At 43.9% G+C, this 18,970-nt stretch overlaps 2 non-coding genes across 2 annotated transcripts; both read left to right on the top strand.

Annotated features, from left to right (window-relative positions):
* Window positions 1-2,556: 2,556 nt before the first annotated feature.
* trnaf-gaa (transfer RNA phenylalanine (anticodon GAA)) lies at window positions 2,557-2,629 on the top strand. The gene has a single exon. It is a non-coding gene; the product is annotated as a tRNA-Phe (tRNA).
* Window positions 2,630-7,785: 5,156 nt separating this feature from the next.
* Window positions 7,786-7,858, top strand: trnaf-gaa (transfer RNA phenylalanine (anticodon GAA)). The gene has a single exon. It is a non-coding gene; the product is annotated as a tRNA-Phe (tRNA).
* Window positions 7,859-18,970: the final 11,112 nt, after the last annotated feature.

Here is an 18,970-nt window from a genome sequence, read left to right on the forward strand (position 1 = left end):
CATCGGACGGGGCATTGAGTACAAGAGTTGGCAGGTCATGTTACAGTTGTATAGGACTTTGGTTCGGCCACATTTGGAATACTGCGTACAGTTCAGGTCGCCACATTATCAAAAGAATGTGGATGCTTTGGAGAGGGTGCAGAGGAGGTTCACCAGGATGTTGCCTGGTATGGAGGGCGCTAGCTATGAAGAGAGGTTGAGCAGATTAGGATTATTTTCATTAGAAAGACGGAGGTTGAGGGGGGACCTGGTTGAGGTGTACAAAATCATGAGAGGTATAGACAGGGTGGATAGCAAGAGGCTTTTTCCCAGAGTGGGGGTTTCAATTACTAGAGGACACGAGTTCAAAGTGAAAGGGGAAAAGTTTAGGGGGGATATGCGTGGAAAGTTCTTTACGCAGAGGGTGGTGGGCACCTGGAACGCATTGCCAGCGGAGGTGGTATATGCGGGCACGATGGAGTCTTTTAAGATGTATCTAGACAGATACATGAATGGGCAGGAAGGAAAGAGATACAGAACCTTAGAAAATAGGCGACATGTTTAGAGAGAGTATCTGGATCGGCGCAGGCTTGGAGGGCCGAAGGGCCTGTTCCTGTGCTGTAATTATCTTTGTTCTTTGTTCTTGTTCTATGAACTGTATGAAATCAGTATTAGTAGGGAATGTTTGGGAAATTGATGGGATTGAAGGCCGATAAATCCCCAGGGCCTGATAATCTACATCCCAGAGTACTTAAGGAAGTGGCCCTTGAAATAGCAGATGCATTTCTGGTCTTTTTTCAAACTTCGTACGACTCTGGAACAGTTCCAATGGATTGGACGGTAGTTAATGTAACTCCACTATTTAAAAAAAGAGGCAGAAAGAAAACAGCGAATTACATACCGGTTAGCCTGACATCAGTCGTGGGGAAAATGCTGGAGTCCATTATAAAAGATGTAATAGCAGAGTGCAATAATAACTCGTCTCCACTCCTAGTATTTCTAAATCCCACACATTCACTATAATGTGAACAATTATTTCCTGTTGTGTCTCTCTCAGATTTGTAAACTTCTCTGTATTGGAGTGAGGTGACATCCACTGGCGGGAAGCAAGAACTGCAATCAAGCAGCAGAAACTCCACAGTCTGTCAGGGTTAAAGAAACATTGCAATGTGAGGAGACAGCGAAGTGGTTTGATTGGGTAGATGGAGACATGATTCCACTTGTGGTGGTGTCTGAAGCAAAGGCCAGAAATACAAAATTGTCATTAATAAAAGAAATGAGGAATTCATGAAAAATGTAGTAACGTAGTGAATGGTTAGAATGTGGACAGAATAGAAAGTGAGATTGGATGGACAGAAGCAGTCTGAAAGGATGGCTGAAACAAAAGGTGAGTGCCCTGAAACGTTAACTGTGTTTCTCTCAGCACAGACGCTGCCAGAGCTGCTGAACATTTCCAGCACTTTCTGTTTTTATTTCAGCATTATTAGGATGTTGCTTTGATCTGAAAAACAATGGATGATTGGCTGGGGGGGGGGGGGTTCCAGTGAAATTCCACAGCAGCTAATAAAACCTGACTTGTTGGTCTAAGGGTATGATTCTCGCTTAGGGAAAATAGTTAATTAACATGCGAAAGATCCTGGGTTCAAATCCTGGACGAGCCCTTGTCTGCTGGCATTTTTAGATTAAGGTTATCTATTGGTTTCAGCCTTGCAGAAGGTGGAATTGACTTCCAAACAGAGCTGGCATGAGCACCAGACAACTGGATTCAAAGAGCTTGTCGACAAAATTGCAATTAACTAAATGTACAGAAAGCCAAGTGGGAATATAAAGTTGTTGCTGGAATTGTGACCTGACTCCAAAAACAAAAGGACTGGGTACTGGACTGGAATGGAATGGAATTCTTCAGTGTTTCTGTTGTTTGGCTTGCATTGACTCATCGATTTTCTTGTTTTTCACTTTGTCGATGCCTTTGAATAATTGTGGATCCTTCTTCAGGGTGTCTTCATTCACCAGGTAGTTCTGACCTCTGATGATGTTGATTGTAATCAGCTTCAATTCGCTGATAGTTTTGGAAGTGAGCAGATTTCCTTTGCTTGAGTCTACAACATGGAACTCAGTCTGACATGTGGACCCATGGGAGGATTTGAATGCCATCCCTGCGTTGGAGTTGCATCCATCCAATAAGAGACCGAGTAGAAGTGACAGTTCTGTCAGTCGAATATGAGACTTTTAATGGCAGGGTTGTGAGTTTGAGTGCCATTCTGTTTTTCCCTTTTGTAAGGCTTCATGAGCAGAGAGTACAGGGAGTGTTTGAAATGAGCAAGTCTCGCTTTGATTCAGGACTCTTACCTCTCAGCAGCATCTCACTATGAAAGATTGAATTTGATCTCATTTCATTCTCAGCTCGGGGTCTGTGCGGCTCAGTGGCACTTCTGGCTGTCTCCCGCTTCACAATCCATCAGTACTGAGAAAGCAATGGGGAATATTACTCACATGTTGTGTTCTTTAATTTTTTGGAAAACTTGAATGTATGTATTTTCTTCCAAAACAAGGACAACACGCCGTTGTTAATGTAGGGCTGAAATAGCTCAGTTGGGAGAGCGTTAGACTGAAAATCTAAAGGTCCCTGGTTCAATCCCGGGTTTCAGCAATTTTGCTTCCTTATGCGTCCCTTGCCTTGGTTCTGATTTTCCGGTTGCACAATTTACTTTGAAATTATTTCCCAAGCACCAGTGGATTGAACTTGAGAAACAACACAGAGTCATTTACAGCACAGAAGGTGGTCGTTTGGCCTATCACATCCATGCTGGCTCTCCCCGGAGCAATCTAGTCAGTTCCACTCACCAGCTCGATCCCTTTCCTCCTGCAAGTTTCTTTCCTTCAAGTATCCATCTAATTTCCTTTTCAAATCATTGATTGCCTCTGCTTCCACCACACTCGTGGGCCAAGACATTACTACCCACAGCATACAAAATTCCACCTCATCAAGGATGGGAAATACTTATATCATCTATATTTGCTTATTCTCTCTTTCTATGAGAATAGACTGACAGTCAACATGAAAGGAAACCCAAAAATCTTCGAGCAGCATGTAAATGATAAGTTGGTAGTAAGAGGTTGAGTCGGGCCTATGAGGGACAAAAAGGATAATATAAGCTTAGAGGTGCAGGGCAATGTTAATCTACTTAATGAGTACTTTGTATCAGTGATCACTGAGGAAGTGGAATTTGACAAAATATCAGTCGAAGTGAAGAGAGTAGAGGCAATGGAGAGAGTACAAATTAGGAGAGGGAGGTACTAAAAAGGCTGGCTGTGCTTAGGGAAGATAAATCACCTGGTCCGGATGGCCCACATCCCAGGTTGCGAAAGGAAATGCGGATGTAGATAACGGAAGGGCTTGCTATAATCTTCCAATCTTCCCTGGATACGGGGGAGGTGCCAGAGGATTAAACAGTGGCAAATGCGACACCCTTATTCAAGAAAGGGTGTAAGGACAGTCCGGGTAACTACAGGCTAGTTAGATTAACAGCAGCGGTGGGTAAGGTTTTGGAAAGAATAATCAGGGTAAAAAATCAACAGTCACTTGGAGAGGTTTGAGTTAATTAAGGAGAGTGAGCATGGATTTATAAAAGGGAGTTCATGCTTGACTAATCTAACTGCATTTGTTGATGAACTAACAGAGCAGGTTGATGAAGGGAATGCAGTGGATGTTGTTTATATTGATTTTAAGGAAGCGTTTGACAAGGTACCACATAAAAGGGCGGTTAACAAAATTGAGGTTCGTGGTATAGGAGGGCCAGTGTCCAATTGGATAGAAAATTGGTTTAAGGACAGAAAACAGCGAGTCTTATTAAATGGTTCTTTGTCAGACTGGAGGATAGTCGACAGTGGTGTTCCCCAAGGGTCAGTGCTAGAACCACTGCTTTTTTGCTCAAGGTAAGTGACTTGGATCTTGGAATACAGAGTAGAATCTCAAAATATGCCGATGACACCAAACCTGGAGGAGCGGCAAACAGTGAAGATGATATGAACTGCCTGCAACAGGACAGTGATAGGCTAGCAAAATGGGCAGACAGGTGGCAGATGGAATTTAATAGTGACAAGTGTGAGGTGATGTATTTTGGCATAAGGAATAGGGAGAGGCAATATATACTTAATGGCACAGTTCTAAAGAGTGTACTGGAATAGAGGGACTTGGGGTTCATGTGCATCAATCTTTGAAGGAGGCAAGTCATATTGCGAGAGTGGTTCGCAAAGCATATGGGATCTTGGGCTTTATAAGTAGAGGCATTGAGTACAAAAGCAGGGAGGTTATGCTGAACCATTATAAAACTCTGGTTAGGCCCCAATTGGAGTGTTGCTTCCAGTTCTGCTCAGCAGACTTTAGAAAGAATGTGAGGGTCCTTGAGAGGACGCAGAGGCGATTTACCAGAATGGATCCAGGGATGGGGGATTTTAGTTACAAGGTTAGGTTGGAAAAGCTAGGATTATTCTGCCTTTCTCAAAGGAGATTGAGTGGAGAATTGTTAGAGGTGTATAACACCTCTAGAGAACAGGCCATCCTGGACTGGGTATTGTGTAATGAGAAAGGATTAGTTAACAATCTTGTTGTGTGGGGTCCCTTGGGGAAGTGCGCCCATAATCTGATAAAATTCTTCAATAAGATGGAGAGTGAGAGAGTTGATTCCGAGACTCGGGTCCTGAATCTAAACAAAGAGAACTATGAAGGTATGAGGCGGGAGTTGGTTTTGGTAGATTGGGGAACGTTACTTAAAGGGTTGACAGTGGATAGGCAATGGCTAGCATTTAAAGAGCGCATGGATGAATTACAACAATTGTTCATTCCTGTCTGTGCAAAAGTAAAACAGGAAGGGTGGCTCAACTGTGGCTTACAAAAGAAATTAAGGAAAGTATTAGATCCAAGGAGGAGAAATATAAAATGGCCAGAACAAGCAGCAAACCTGAAGATTGTGAGCAGTTTGGAATTTAGCAGAGGAGGACAAAAGGATTGATTAAGAAGGGGGAAATAGAGTATGACAGTAAGCTAGAAGAGAACATAAAAACTGACTTTAAAAGCTTCTATAGATATGTGTAGAGAAAAAGATTACTGAAGACAAATGTGGGCCCCTTACAGTCAGAAACGGGGGAATTTATAATGGGGAACAAAGAAATGGCAGACCAATTAAATACATACTTTGGATCTGTCTTCACAAAGGAGGATACAAATTATCTCCCAGAAATGTTGGGGAACATAGGGTCTAGTGAGAAGGAGGAACTGTATGAAATCAGTATTAGTAGGGAATGTTTGGGAAATTGATGGGATTGAAGGCCGATAAATCCCCAGGGCCTGATAATCTACATCCCAGAGTACTTAAGGAAGTGGCCCTTGAAATAGCAGATGCATTTCTGGTCTTTTTTCAAAATTCTATCGACTCTGGAACAGTTCCAATGGATTGGACGGTAGTTAATGTAACTCCACTATTTAAAAAAAGAGGCAGAAAGAAAACAGCGAATTATATACCGGTTAGCGAGGCCTGGACAAGGTATGCCAGCCAAGAGCGACGTCTCAATTCATTCCATCTTCGCTGCCTTCGGAGAATACTTGGCATCATGTGGCAGGACTATATCTCCAACACAGAAGTCCTTGAAGCGGCCAACACCCCCAGCTTATACACACGACTGAGTCTGCGGCGCTTGAGATGGCTTGGCCATGTGAGCCGCATGGAAGATGGCAGGGTCCCCAAAGACACATTGTACAGCGAGCTCGCCACTGGTATCAGACCCACCGGCCGTCCATGTCTCCGCTATAAAGACGTCTGCAAATGCGACATGAAATCGTGTGACATTGATCACAAGTCGTGGGAGTCAGTTGCCAGCATTCGCCAGAGCTGGCGGGCAGCCATAAAGACAGGGCTAAATTGTGGCGAGTCGAAGAGACTTAGTAGTTGGCAGGAAAAAAGACAGAGGCGCAAGGGGAGAGCCAACTGTGCAACAGCCCCGACAAACAAATTTCTCTGCAGCACCTGTGGAAGAGCCTGTCACTCCAGAATTGGCCTTTTTAGCCACTCCAGGCGCTGCTTCACAAACCACTGACCACCTCCAGGCGCGTATCCATTGTCTCTCGAGATAAGGGGGCCCAAAAGAAGCCACACATCAGTCGTGGGGAAAATGCTGGAGTCCATTATAAAAGATGTTATAGCAGAGTGCAATAATAACTCGTCTCCACTCCTAGTATTTCTAAATCCCACACATTCACTATAATGTGAACAATTATTTCCTGTTGTGTCTCTCTCAGATTTGTAAACTTCACTGTATTGGAGTGAGGTGACATCTACTGGCGGGAAGCAAGAACTGCAATCAAGCAGCAGAAACTCCACAGTCTGTCAGGGTTAAAGAAACATTGCAATGTGTGGAAACAGCGAAGTGGTTTGATTGGGTAGATGGAGACATGATTCCACTTGTAGTGGTGTCTGAAGCAAAGGCCAGAAATACAAAATTGTCATTAATAAAAGAAATGAGGAATTCATGAAAAATGTAGTAACGTAGTGAATGGTTAGAATGTGGATAGAATAGAAAGTGAGATTGGATGGACAGAAGCAGTCTGAAAGGATGGCTAAACAAAAGGTGAGTGCCCTGAAACGTTAACTGTGTTTCTCACAGCACAGATGCTGCCAGAGCTGCTGAACATTTCCAGCACTTTCTGTTTTTATTTCAGCATTTGCAGGATGTTGCTTTGATCTGAAAAAAAATGGATGATTGGCTGGGGGGTTCCAGTGAAATTCCACAGCAGCTAATAAAGGTTGGCCTGTTAGCGGCTCGTTGGTCTAGGGGCGTGATCCTCGCTTAGTGAGTATGGTTAATTAACATGCGAGAGATCCTGGGTTCAAGTCCCGGACGAGCCCTGGTCTGCTGGTGTTTTTAGATTAAGGTTATCTATTGTTTTCAGCCTTGCAGAAGGCGGAATTGACTTCCATCCGGAGCTGGCTTGAGGACAAGACAACTGGATTCAAAGAGCTTGTCGACAAAATTGTAATTAACTAAATGTACAGATAGCCAAGTGGTAATATAAAGTTGTTGCTGGAATTGTGACCTGACTCCAAAAACATCTGGACTGGAATGGAATGGAACTCTTCAGTGTTTCTGTTGTTTGGCTTGCATTGACTCATCGATTTTCTTGTTTTTCACTTTGTCGATGCCTTTGAATAATTGTGGATCCTTCTTCAGGGTGTCTTCTTTCACCAGGTAGTTCTGACCTCTGATGATGTTGATTGTAATCAGCTTCAATTCGCTGATAGTTTTGGAAGTGAGCAGATTTCCTTTGCTTGAGTCTACAACATGGAACTCAGTCTGACATGTGGACGCATGGGAGGATTTGAATGCCATCCCTGCGTTGGAGTTGCATCCATCCAATAAGAGACCGAGTAGAAGTGACAGTTCTGTCAGTCGAATATGAGACTTTTAATGGCAGGGTTGTGAGTTTGAGTGCCATTCTGTTTTTCCCTTTTGTAAGGCTTCATGAGCAGAGAGTACAGGGAGTGTTTGAAATGAGCAAGTCTCGCTTTGATTCAGGACTCTTACCTCTCAGCAGCATCTCACGATGAAAGATTGAATTTGATCTCATTTCATTCTCAGCTCGGGGTCTGTGCGGCTCAGTGGCACTTCTGGGTGTCACCCACTTCACAATCCCTCAGTACTGAGAAAGCAATGGGGAATATTACTCACATGTTGTGTTCTTTAATTTTTTGGAAAACTTGAATGTATGTATTTTCTTCCAAAACAAGGACAACAAGCCTCTGTCAATGCAGGGCTGAAATAGCTCAGTTGGGAAAGCGTTAAACTGAAGATCTAAAGGTTCCTGGTTCAATCCCGGGTTTCAGCAATTTTGCTTCCTTATGCGTCCCTTGCCTTGGTTCTGATTTTCCAGTTGCACAATTTACTTTGAAATTATTTACCAAGCACCAGTGGATTGAATTTGAGAAACAACACAGAGTCATTTACAGCACAGAAGGTGGTCGTTTGGCCTATCACATCCATGCTGGCTCACCCCGGAGCAATCTAGTCAGTTCCACTCACCAGCTCGATCCCTTTCCTCCTGCAAGTTTCTTTCCTTCAAGTATCCATCCAATTTCCTTTTCAAATCATTGATTGTCTCTGCTTCCACCACACTCGTGGGCCAAGTCATTACCACCCACAACATAAAAAATTCCACCTCATCAAGGATGGGAAATACTTACATCTTCTATATTTGCTTATTCTCTATTTCTATGAGAATAGACTGGCAGTCAACATGAAAGGAAACCCAAAAATCTTCGAGCAGCATGTAAATGATAAGTGGGTAGTAAGAGGTTGAGTCGGCCCTATTAGTGACAAAAAGGATAATATAAGCTGAGAGGTGCAGGGCAATGTTAATCTACTTAATGAGTACTTTGTATCAGTGATCACTAAGGAAGTGGAATTTGACAAAATATCAGTCGAAGTGAAGAGAGTAGAGTCAATGGAGAGGGTAGAAATTGAGAGAGGGAGGTACTAAGAAGGCTGGCTGTGCTTAGGGTAGATAAATCACCTGGTCTGGATGGCTGGCATCCCAGGTTGCGAAAGGAAATGCGGATGCAGATAATGGAAGAGTTTGCCATAATCTTCCAATCTTCCCTGGATACGGGGGAGGTGCGAGAAGTAAACAGTGGCAAATGCGACGCCCTTATTCAAGAAAGGGTGTAAGGACAGTCCGGCTAATTACAGGCTAGTTAGATTAACAGCAGCGGTGGGTAAGGTTTTAGAAAGAATAATCAGGGTAAAAAATCAACAGTCACTTGGAGAGGTTTGAGTTAATTAAGTAGAGTGAGCATGGATTTATAAATGGGAGTTCATGCTTGACTAATCTAACTGCATTTTGTGATGAACTAACAGAGCAGCTTGATGAAGGGAATGCAGTGGATGTTGTTTATATGGATTTTAAGGAAGCGTTTGACAAGGTTCCACATAAAAGTGGGGTTTACAAAATTGAGGTTCGTGGTATAGGAGGGTCAGTGTCCAATTGGATAGAAAATTGGTTTAAGGACAGAAAACAGGGAGTCTTATGAAATGATTCTTTGCCAGACTGGAGGATAGTCGACAGAGGTGTTCCCCAAGGGTCAGTGCCAGAACCACTGCTTTTTTTGCTAAAGATTAATGACTTGGATCTTGGAATATTGAGTAGAATCTCAAAATATCCCGATGACAACAAACTTGGAGGAGTGGCAAACAGTGAGGATGATATGAACTGCCTGCAACAGGAATGATAGGCTAGCAGAATGGTCAGACAGGTGGCAGATGGAATTTAATAGTGACAAGTGTGAGGTGATGTATTTTGGCATAAGGAATAGGGAGAGGCAATATTTACTTAATGGCACAGTTCTAAAGTGTGTGTTGGAATAGAGGGACTTGGAGTTCATGTGCATCAATCTTTGAAGGTGGCAAGACATATTGCGAGAGTGGTTAGCAAAGCATATGGGATCTTGGGCTTGAAAAAAAGAGGCATTGAGTACAAAGCAGGGAAGTTATGCTGAACCATTATAAAGCTCTGGTTAGCCCCCAGTTGGAGTGTTGCTTCCAGTTTTGCTTACCACACTTAAGAAAGAATGTGAGCGTCCTTGAGAGGATGCAGAGGAAATTCACCAGCATGGGTCCAGGGATGGAGGATTTTAGTCACAAGGTTAGGTTGGAAAAGCTAGGGTTGTTCTACCTGCATCAAAGGAGAGTGAGGGGAGAATTGATAGATGTGTTTTTGGCTATGACAGTTTTAAATAAATTGGCAAGGAAACATTGTTCCCGTTAACTCTTGGTACAAGGACTAGGGGACACAGATTGAAGGTTTTGGACAGGAGATACAGGGGGAATGTGCGCAAGAACTTTTTTACACTGATTGGTGATGATCTGCAACTCGCTGCCCAAGAGGGCGGTGGAAATGGAGACAATAGAGGATTACAAAAGGAATTTGAATGGGCACTTGAAGGAAATAATTTTACAGGGCTATGGGGATCGAGCAGACAAGTAATAACTCGTCTCCACTCCTAGTATTTCTAAATCCCACACATTCACTATAATGTGAACAATTCTTTCCTGTTGTGTCTCTCTCAGATTTGTAAACTTCACTGTATTGGAGTGAAGTGACATCTACTGGCAAGAAACAAGAACTGCCGTGATGAGATCAGCCATGATTGTATTGAACGGCAGAGCAGGCTCGAGTGGCTGACTTGCCGACTCCGGCTCCTCGTTCTTATGTTCATAGAATCATGCAGCACAGAAGGAGGCCATTCGGCCCCATTGTGCCTCTGCTGACTCTCTGACAAAAAGATGCAATTAGTCCAACCCCCTGCCTATTTCCCCATAATCCTGGAGAATTTCACTTTGAAATATTTGTCCAATTCCTTTATGAAAGTTATAATTAAATCTGTTTCCACCACCCTGTCAGACAATTCATTCCAAATCCGAATCAGTTACTGGGTAAAAAGATCTCTCCTCACCTCCCCTTGACATTTTTGGCCAATTATTTTAAATCTGTGTCCTCTGGTTACTGACCCCCAGGAGAGTGGAAACAGTTTCTCCCTCTCTACCCTATGAAAATCCTTCATGATTCTGAACACCTCTATTAAATCTTCCCTTAACCTTCTCTACTCTGAGGAGAACAATCCCAGCTTCACCAGCCTGTCCAGAGAACTGACACCCCTCATCTCTGGTATCATTCTAGTAAATCTCCTCTGAACTGTCTCAGAAGCTTTGATGTCCGTTCTAAAGCCTGGTGCCCAGAACTGGACACATTACTCGAGCTGAGATCGAGCCAGCGACGCCCACATCCCACGAACGAATAAAAAAACGCTCCCGAACCAGCCCCCAATTCTTAAGCATTTATCGACGCTCCCTGCCCAGTCCCCAAATCCTATTCATTTAGAAACGCTCCCTGCCCAGTCTCCAACTCTTATTCAATTATAGACACTCCCTGCCCAGTCCCCAATTCTTATCCATTTACAGACGCTTCCTGACCAGTACCCAAATCTTATTCATTTAGAGACGCTCCCTGCCCAGTCCCCCAATTCTTATCCATTTGCAGACGCTCCCTGCCCAGTCCCTAATTCTTATCCATTTACAGACGCTCCCTGACCAGTACCCAAATTTTATTCATTTAGAGACGCTCCCTGCCCAGTCCCCAATTCTTATCCATTTATGGACGCCGTTTCGGGAAGCCTCACCGGGAAAAGCTTCACCACCGCCATCCGCAGGGATACAGATGGGATTGTTCCATCTTATTGTGGCCCTGAGGCCCTGCTCCAGCTGTGTGAGCCCGCAAAGTCTTCTCGCACTTTGTGAATATCCCGCTCCAACTCCGAACCCGCAGCTCGAGCTGCTGACAAAGCTCCCTACCGCGCCTGCGCGCCCCGCTCCTGTCACAGATAGGGCCGATTCTAGGCCGCTGTGCATTCTGGGTATCACACCTGTCATTAATGCTATTCTTTCAGCTCAAAGGTTTTATTACGTACATTTCATGACCTGGAATCGTCGTGAGTGTTTCCTTTTGCACCTGTCAGTGCCTGGGAGGAGAGAGTCAGCTTTACTTTGCAGCCATGAGTTTCTGGTGTGAGAAAGTGGTGTTTAACTCAGTATATTTCAGTTTTTGGTCTGTGACTGTGGGTATTATTCAGTACTTGTTTGTTTCTGCTATTGCTCTGTGAGTTTCACCACATATCTTTCAACAACTTGTCTGTGAGCATCAGCTTTTGTCTATATCTATCAGTTTCTGAGAAGTGAGAAAGGGTTTGATTCTATCCCTATTAGTTTCTGTTACATGCATGTGTCTTTAATCTGCACCTCCTCTGAGTGTGTCTTCGTCTCTGTACTTGTCGGTGAGTATGTGTTTTGCTTTGTATCTCTCAGCCTTTGAAGTGTGAGCCTGGGTTTGTACCTAATTTCCTTTGTACCTTGCAGTTGGGATATGAAAGAAAGATTTTTACACGTTACCTGCCAACTGCTGCTACGTGACTGTGGGTTTCACACTGTATCTGTCAATTTCTTGTCTGGTAATGCGAAGTTTACAGTGTACCTGTCAGTTTCTTGCATGTGAGTGTTGATTTCACTCTGAAAAGAATCATAGATCATAGAATAGTTACAGAACAAAAGGAAGCCATTCAGCTCATTGTGCTTGTGCTGCTTCTATGCACGAGCAACTCAGCTCATGCCACAGACTCATGTATTCCATGAAAACATGCAATTTTTCCACTTCAGATAATTATCTTATACCATTTTGAAAGCCATGGTTGAATCAGCCTCCATCACACTCTCAAGCAGTGCATATCAGATCTTAACCACTCGCTGTGCAAAAGAAGTTTTTCCTCATGTTGCCTTTGGTTCTTTTGCCATTCACCTTAAATCGGTGTCCTCAGGTTACAGAGCCGTGAATAATATTCCCCATTGCTTTCTCAGCACTGATGGATTGTGAAGCAGGAGACAGCCAGAAGTCCCACTGAGCCGCACTGACCCCGAGCTCGGAATGAAATGAGATGAAGTTCAATCTTTCACAGCGGATGCTGCAGAGAGATGAGTCCCAAATCAAAGTGAGACTTTCTCATACTTTTGCTGAATTTCATTTCAAACACTCCTTGTACTCTCTGCTAATGAAGCCTTAAACAAGGGAAAAACAAAATGGCACTCAAACTCACCACCCTGAAATTAAAAGTTTAATGTTTGACTGGCTGAACTGTCACTTCTACTCGCTCTCTTCTTGGATGGATGCAACTGTATTCTCCAACGCAGGGGTGGCATTCAAATCCTCCCATGGGTCCACATGTCAGACTGAGTTCCATGTTGTAGACTCAAGCAAAGGAAATCTGTTCAGTTCCAAAACTATCAGTGAGTTGAAGCTCATTACGATCATCATCATCAGAGGTCAGAACTACCTGGTGAAAGATGACAATCTGAAGAAGGATCCACAATTATTCAAAGGCATCGACAAAGTGAAAAACAAGAAAATCGATGAGTCAGTGCAAGCCAAACAACAGAAACACTGAAGAATTCCATTCCATTCCAGTCCAGAACCCAGTCCTGTTGTTTTTGGAGTCAGGTCACAATTACTGCAACAACTTTATATTCCCACTTGGCTATCTGTACATTTAGTTAATCAAGCTCTTTGAATCCAGCTCTCTGGTCCTCAAGCAGGCTCCATATGGAAATCAATTCCGCCTTCTGCAAGGCTGAAACCAATCAATGACCTTAAACTAAAAATGCCAAAGAAGAAGGACTTGTCCAGGATTTGAACCCAGGATCTCTCACACATTAATTAATCACTCACCCGAAGCAAGGATCATACCCCTAGATCAACATGCCACTGATATCAGAACTTCCTTTTAGCTCCTGTGGAATTTCACTGGCAGCCAAAGCCGACCATCCATTTTTTTTTCAGAGCAAAGCAACATCTTGCAAATTCTGAAATAAAAACAGAAAGTGTTGGAAATGTTCAGAAACTCTGGCAGCATCTGTGGAGAGAGAAACAGAGTTCACCTTTCAGGGCGTTTACCTTTTGTTTGAGCCATCCTTTCACACTGCATCTGTCCACCCAATCTCACTTTCTATTTTATCTAGATTCCATCCACTCACTACCTAAATACATTTATCATGAATTCCTCATATCATTTAATAATGACAATTTTATATTTCTGGCCTTTGCTTTGGACTCCACCACAAGTGGAATCATGTCTCCACCAACCCAGTCAAACCCATTCACTATTTCCTCACATTGCAATGTTTCTTTCACCCTGACAGACGATGGAATTTCTGCTGCTTGATTGCAGTTCTTGCTTTCTGCCAGTAGATGTCACCTCACTCCAGTACAGTGAAGGTGACAAATCTGAGAGCACACAACAAGAAGTAATTGTTCACGTTGTTCATTGTTCAGTGAACCGGTCCCTCTATTCCTGCACACTCTTTAGAACTGTGCCATTAAGTATATATTGCCTCTCCCTATTCCTTCTACTAAAATGCATCACCTCACACTGGTCACTGTTAAAATCCATGTGCACCTGTCTGCCCATTCTGCTAGCCTATCACTGTCTTGTTGCAGGTGGTTCATTTCATCCTCACTGTTTGCCACTTCTCCAAGTTTGGTGTTATCGGCATATTTTGAGATTCTACTCTATATTCCAAGATCCAAGTCATTTATCTGTCGCAAGTAAAAAGCAGTGGTTCCAAACGTGACCCTTGGGGAACAGCACTGTCGACAACCTTCCAGTCTGAGAATGAATCATTTATTACGACTTGCTGTTTTCTGTCCTTAAGCCAATTTTCTATCCAATTGGACACTGACCCTCCTATTCCATGAACCTCAATGTTGTTAATCATCCTTTTATGTGTCGTTTCTTAAAATCCATATAAACAACATCCACTGCATTCCCTTCATAAACCTTCTCTGTTAGTTCATCAAAAAATGCAGTTAGATTAGTCAAGCATGAACTCCCATTTATAAATCCATGCTCACTCTCCTTAATTAACTCAAACCTCTACAAGTGACTGTTGATTTTTTCCCTGATTGTTCTTTCTAAAACCTTACCTTAATCTAACTGGCCTGTAGTTAGCCGGACTGTCCTTACACCCTTTCTTGAATAAGGGTGTCACATTTGCAACTGTTTAATCCTCTGACACCTCCCCCGTATCCAGGGAAGATTGGAAGATTATAGCAAGCCTTTCTGTTATCTGCATCCACATTTCCTTTCGAAATCTGGGATGAAAGCCATCCGGACCAGGTAATTTATCTTCCTGAAGCATAACCAGCCTTTTCAGTACCTCCCTCTCTCAATTTGTACCCTCTCCATTGCCTCTACACTCTCCACTTCTCCTGATATTTTGTCAAATTCCACTTCCTTGGTGATCATTGATACAAGGTACTTATTAACTAGGTTAACATTGCCCTGCAGCTCTAAGTATATATTACCCTCTTTGTCCCTAATGGGGCCCACTTCACCGCTGACTACCTGCTTATTATTTATATACTGCTCGAAGATTTTTGGGTTCCCTTTCATGTTGACTGCCATTCTATTCTCGTAGAGATAGGGAATAAGCTAAATATAGAAGATATAAATATTTCCCATCCTTGGGTGAGGTGGAATTTTTTTATGCTGTGAGTGGTAATGTCCTGACCCACGAGTGTGGTGGAAGTAGAGACAATCAATGATTTGAAAAAGAAATTGGATGGATACCTGAAGCAAAGGAACTTGCAGGAGGAAAGGGATCGAGCAGGTGAGTGGAACTGAGTAGCTGGCTCCGATAATTGCTGCAGTCACTGCGATCCCCCTTAATTTTGTACAAGGTGACAATGTTTGCACCAGGCATGTTTTGAGCCCTTGTTGAGCTGGACTATGGTGGGCTCACTGTCCAGTTCCTCCATGACAGGGAAGTCTGGAATGGCACTGAGAGCTACTTCAATGACAATGTTCTCCGTTATGTAGAGTTCAAGATAATGCTCCACTCACCTTTCCATCTGCTTGTTAGGTTCAGTGATGATCACCCCTCTCTTTGTCTTCAAAAGGTGCTGGTTTAGTTACTACTGGGCCCATTGCTTTCTTAATTCCTTCAAACATAGCATCCCCGGATTCATCAGCAGAGTTTTAACCAGTATTGATTGGTGCAGTGCCGAGCAGTCTGCAGAGACTTGTCTCTGGCAGCTCTGAGAGCATTTAGATGTTGTTTGCTGGGGACTTGTTTGTAGTTCATGAGGGCTCTCCTCTTAGTTGCAGTAACTGACTCCATTTCAGTCCAATAAGCCTCAAACCAGTCAGCATTCCTCCCATCTCTTTTCCGATACACAGTGAGTGCAGAGTTATAGATGGTGGTGTGCAGATGATTCCACTTTGACACTGCACTGAGGCCTTGAGCATTGTTGTCTGAAAGAGCCTGATCGAGGATGTTGAGGAACTCCTGGGTCCTTTCTGGATCAGTGGTTTGGCAAGTGTTGATCAGAAGACGAGCTTTTATCATGGATGGATGAAGCTTCCTTGGCTGAAGCCTGACCTTGTTACACACCAGGGAGTGATCAGTGTCACAGTCAGCGCTGTGATAGCTGCGAGTGATGAGGACACTGATGAGGGTGTTATGTCTGGTGAAGATAAGGTCTAGCTGGTGCCAGTGGCATGATCTCGGATGTCTCCAGGACACCTTGTAGCACAGCTTGACCTGGAAGTAGCTGTTCATCACACAGAATCCATGGTGACAGCATAGCTCCAGCAACCTCTGTCCATTTTCATTCATCTTGCCAATCCCCTGGTGCTCTATGCACATTGGCAAAGCTGTGTAGTCAGTACCCAAGCTTGTGTTGAAGTCTCCTAGAAGGTACAGTCCCTCAGTGCTGGGAATTCTACTGATGGCAGTGTCAAGTGTCACATAGAATTGATCCTTGACATCTGGGGTGGAGGTGAGTGTCGGGACATAGATGCACATGAGATTAACTGGGCCCACACTTGTTGACAAGTGAAGAGTAAGAAGTCTCTCTGAGCCTACTGTGGGTGGTTCACTCATTTGAAGTGGCGTGTATTTTACTGTGAAACCCATTCCATGTTCACGAGTTGCCTCTTGGGCTTTCCCCTGCCAGAAGAAGGTGTAGTGTTTCTCTTTGAGGGATCCACTTTGAACGAGTCTAGTTTCTTGCAGCACAGCAATGTCCACATTGAGCATTGTGAGTTCCTTGTCGATCACAGCTGTCTTGTGTGTGTCATCAACCTGCAGAAGGTTGTCGGTAAGGCCAGGACACATGGTCCTCACATTCCAGCTTGTGATGCGAAGGACTGGTGTCTTCTTTGTTGAGTTTGTTTTTCTTGGTGCATAGATTATCAATCCGTCTGTTGAGAGATGACTCTCCAAGCTCCAATCACCCATTGAAGCAAGCAGGTCGTGGCTTCACAACACCTAACTGACTGGGGGCTGCCCAGCTTGGAGTGAATGGTAGCTATCCAATGAGACACTAAGAGCTCACCCACTGTCCGAAGTAACCCCTGGCGCTCATACTCTACACCAATTGAATGAGAGCTTATAATCAGTAACTGTTTATTCCCGGGTTGTGCTCATGTTTAACCACGAAGCTGGAGTGTCCTCTCTAGGGCACAGGCCTGGGCAAACAGTATGGAGACCCTGAGCATCAGGACCCCCTCTCAGCATTGCTCGTATTGTCCAAAGGAAAGGAAAAACCAGTACTGTTTGTTACCAGTTCTGTTGTAGGAGTTGCTGGAAAACTGCCTGATAAGTCACAGGTAACCGCCCCCAGGACTCCACTCCGGATTTACTGTCCAGGTTTACTGCCTCAGCCTTCTTATTTATTTATTTAGAGATACAGTACTGAAACAGGTCCTTCCAGCCCACCGAGTCTGTACCAACCATCAACCACCCATTTATACTAATCCTACATTAATCCCATATTCCTACCACATCCCCTCAATTCCCCTACCACCTACCTACACTAGGGGCAATTTACAACAGCCAATTTACCTGTCAACCTGCAAGTCTTTGGCTGTGGGAGGAAACCAGAGCACCCGGCAGAAACCCACGCAGTCACAGGGAGAACTTGTAAACTCTGCACAGGCAGTACCCAGAATCGAACGCGGGTCACTAGAGGTGTGAGGCTGCGGTGCTAACCACTGCGCCACTGTGTCTTCTCCAGGCACCCCTTGAGAAGTGAGACTTTTTGCCCAGAGATGGGGCTCTGTTTCTTGGCATCAGGAATCAACCACACACCAGTGGGCCTGTATGACATGCACAAGGATATCACACACTGCCCCATCTCTGGTACAGATCAGAGTCAGACACTGAACAGATTGCAACCCACAAGGACATCACATCCTTCCCGCTCTCTGGGACAGGTCAGTGTGATACACCAAACAAACAGCACCCTACAGGGACCTCATAAATGCCACGTCCCTGTGACAGATCAAGGTCAGACACTGCAAATATTGCAACCACAGGAACATCACAAATTGCCCCATCCCTCGGACAGCTCGGGGTCTGACATTGAACATATTGCAACAACAAGGACATTACTGTATTACTCCCTCCATTCTGAAAAACAAGCATTCACCCTACTTTTTACCCTGCAGCCAATTTTGGATCCACACTGCCACTGCCCCTTTAATCCCATCTGCTTGAATTTTGTTAGCAAGTCATAGAGAGATGCAAAACTGAAACAGGCCCTACGGCCCACTGAGTCTGTGCTGACCAACCACCACCCATTTATAGTAATCCTACACCATAATCCCATATTCCCTACCACATCCCCACCATTCTCTTACCGACACGAGGAGCAATTTACAACAGCCAATTTACCCATCAACCTGCAGTCTTTGCTTGTGGGAGGAAACCGGAGCACCCAGCAGAAACACACACAGTCACAGGGAGAACTTGCAAACTCTGCACAGGCAGTACCCAGAACTGAACCTGGGTTGCGAGAGCTGTGAGGTTGCAGTGCCAACCACTGTGCCATTGTGCTGCCCCAAGTCTAGTTTATTGTACCTTTTCAAACACAATTTTGACGTCCAGACACGTACCATTAACCTCACCACCCTCGTCAACTCTCTCTGAAACTTCATCAAAGAAATTAATTCATTAATTATTTCAGACACAATCTTCTGTTAACCAATCTGTACTGGCTGTCATTTATCAGCCCATGTTCTACCAAGTGACAGTTAATTTCCTCCTGGATAATTGTCTCTAAAAGTTTCCCCACCACCGACATTAGACTAATTGGTCTGTAGTTCCTGGGTTTATCTCTCTTTTTAAACAGGGCTGTAATATTCACAACCCTTGCAGACTTATCTTTTAATTCTGGAAAGTCTATTGTAGACAATCACTTTGGGCATGACTTTAACCAATTAAAGCAACAGGATACTTGATTAATAAGTCCAGAACTTTTATTGAGAGTAAAATAGTACTTAATAATTGAAAGTAAAATTATACTTAACAAACTTGGGGAATATAACTTTACAGCTCT

Source organism: Heterodontus francisci, unplaced genomic scaffold, assembly GCF_036365525.1.
Source record: "Heterodontus francisci isolate sHetFra1 unplaced genomic scaffold, sHetFra1.hap1 HAP1_SCAFFOLD_172, whole genome shotgun sequence".
Classification (NCBI taxonomy): Eukaryota; Metazoa; Chordata; class Chondrichthyes; order Heterodontiformes; family Heterodontidae; genus Heterodontus; species Heterodontus francisci.